At 42.7% G+C, this 3,028-nt stretch overlaps 1 pseudogene; it reads right to left on the minus strand.

The window, feature by feature from the left end:
- Positions 1-565: 565 nt before the first annotated feature.
- On the minus strand, positions 566-2,689 carry LOC115116605 (gamma-crystallin M2-like; annotated as a pseudogene).
- Between the last annotated feature and the right edge of the window lie 339 nt (positions 2,690-3,028).

Here is a 3,028-nt window from a genome sequence, read left to right on the forward strand (position 1 = left end):
TTGATAGTATGCAATAAATCTTGCTGGCCTGCAATAAGTCTTGATGGCCTGGGATAAGTCTTGATGGCCTGGGATAAGTCTTGATGGCCTGGGATAAGTCTTGATGGCCTGGGATAAGTCTTGCTGGCCTGCAATAAGTCTTGATGGCCTGGGATAAGTCTTGATAGTGAGCAATAAGTATTGATAGTCTGTAATAAGTTTTGATTATCTGCAAGGAGTTTATAGTCTGCCATAAGTATTGTTAGTCTGACTGCAATAAGTCATGATAGTTTCAGCATCCAATATTTGCATTGACTCCTTTCTAACCCATTAAAGTAATTTTAATTAATAAAATATACCCCTTGATTTAGAAGAATTATGCATTTTGCATCATAAGTGAATGATTTCTTTATTTTGAAATTTACATATCTTGAAAACTTTTTTTGTGACTATGACAACAATGGACTACCGAAACGAATACCAAAAGAAAGACAGAGGTTCATCTATCATTTGAAGACAATGTTTTAATTTTATTAATAAATGTGAAATAAGTTATGATTATTAACAGGCATGTAGTGAGGCAACTCTAAAAGTTCTGAACGCAGCGGATGGACCCCACTTTAGGGTGCATGGCGTTCCACTCGGTGAAGCGGTGGTACTCTGCCCTCTCCAGCAGGTGCTGGCGGCCGCGGTAGTTGGGGTGCTCGTAGAACACCCAGTGCACCTCGCGGTGACGCCAGCGCTCGGGGAGGTTAGGCTTGGCTTCGCTTAACTCCATCATCTGACCGGCAAAGTCAGGACACTTGTAGATTCAGATCCTGAACATGCCAGAGGTTTAGAATACAAAGAGGGAACAGAGAGGGTATTTGTATTTATTATCCAATTTGTAAGTCGCTCTGGATAAGAGCGTCTGCTAAATGACTTAAATGTAAATGTAAATGTTATGGATCCCCATTAGCTGCTGCTTTGGTGTCCGGCAAAATTAAGGCAGTTTATACCATTTTAAAACATTACAACACATTCACAGATTTCACAACACACTGTGTGCCCTCAGGCCCCTATTCCACCACTACCACATCTACAGTACTAAATCCATGTGTATGTATAGTGCGTATGTTATCGTGTGTGTGTATGCAAGTGTCTGTACCAATGTTTGTGTTGCTTCAGTCTCCACTGTTGGTAAGTGTCCATGTTAATTTTAATAAATAAACTGAACACTGCAATAACCAAAATACAACAAAGCGAGTGTGAACGAAACGAAACAGGTGAAGACACACAAAACAGAAAACAACTACCCACAAACACAGGTGGGAACAGGCTACCTAAGTATGGTTCTCAATCAGAGACAACGATAGACAGCTGACTCTGATTGGGAACCATACCAGGCCAAACACAGAAATACAAAACATAGAACAAAAACATAGAATGCCCTCCCCAACTCACGCCCTGACCAAACCAGAAATAGAGACATAAAGGAACTAAGGTCAGGACGTGACACTAGGCTACAGTATGAATCATATGTTATGTTTTCTTCCAATACCTGGTTACTGGATTTGATTGAATGCAATACAGCATATTCAGGTCATTTGGTTGTACAGTATGATTGATGAGATGGTGGGTAGAGCTATTGTGGGAAAATGCTACGTGGAGATATGCAACGTTTGGGTCCACATGATGTGGCTACTGAGCGGTGGCAGTTATTTTTGAATTTTATTTGGGGAAGACACTTGACACTTTTTCTCCAAGAAGCATCCTCCAAGAGCTCTAACATAAAGAAACTGTGTTTTTCTAGGTTTTGAGTTGTGTGAACTTAGCTTTGCTGCAACATTGATCTTATCTACTATTTCTGTGTATTTATCAGTCTCTCATAAGACTGCCGTTCGGCTGCACAGGACACATGTAACACGCAGGTTTGTGTGTGCCAACCTCTGTGTGCGCATGTGTATGATTGAGAGAGGAGGGTTGAGAGAGAGGTAGGGAGAGATTAAAAAAAAAATTGAATTACATTCTCTATTGGCATTAACCCAAACCAACGCTGCCCGGCATGGCCCCCAGTCTTGAAGCCAAACCCTTGGCCTCCTGGGTGGGACTTAGATTGCGGATGATGCGGCAGGACCTGATGTTGTTATTGTAGCCCATCCAGCTCTGGTAGTAAAGGTACTCCCTCCTGGTCAGGATGTACTGAGAGCCCAGGTAGTCGGGCCTCTCGTACAGCACCCAGTTCCCATTCTCCACCCGGATGGAGTTGCAGTGGCTTAAGTGGGAGCTCAGCTCAGGGCAATCGCTACTGCATTCAAAGTGGTGACCCTGGAAGTTTTCGTCCTCATAGAAGATGATCTGTGGATTGAGAAGAAGGGAAGTGGGTGAGTAGCCTTGAGAAACCAAACTGATCTTGCGATAGCTCACATTTTGTTTAACTTCAAGACAAACTAAACGTGAGCACAGTGGTCAAATTAGATGGTTGCATATTTTCTGAAACTTTCACAAAGTTCCCAGGATATCCAGAAATCCTGGTTGGAGGATTTCTAGTTGGAGGATTCCCTAGCCGCTCATGCCTTCCTGATTCCGGGAATCCTCCAACCAGGATTTCTGAAAAACCAGGGAACATGGAAAAGTTTCTGGAGTTTTGCAACCCTGTTAGGTAAGAATATAGAGGTGGTGTCAAAAGGAAAATGACAGTTAAATGACCTACCTTTCCGATGCGGTCCATGATTGGGGCTTATCTCTGAATGTTTATACCCCCCCTATCATATACAGCAGGATCACTACTGGCGTGGACCATATTTATATATGTGGGACATTGAAATGCAATGCCAGGGGAATCAATGTCATTTGAATAGCCTCCGCGTTGTTATCGGCACAATAGCTGATGTGGCAAATGTTTTAAAAGTGCACCCACTTTATACAATGTTTATCCGGTAATTGTATACCAGCTGACCTTTCGATCATACAACGCCCGATTCCAGAAAATGATTTATTGATGTAATGAAATTGTTTTCTGGGCGGCTGGTAGTGCGATGGCCTCCATGAAGTTGGCTTCTGGCCACAC

The sequence above is a fragment of the Oncorhynchus nerka genome, linkage group LG1, assembly GCF_034236695.1.
Source record: "Oncorhynchus nerka isolate Pitt River linkage group LG1, Oner_Uvic_2.0, whole genome shotgun sequence".
Taxonomy (NCBI): domain Eukaryota; kingdom Metazoa; phylum Chordata; class Actinopteri; order Salmoniformes; family Salmonidae; genus Oncorhynchus; species Oncorhynchus nerka.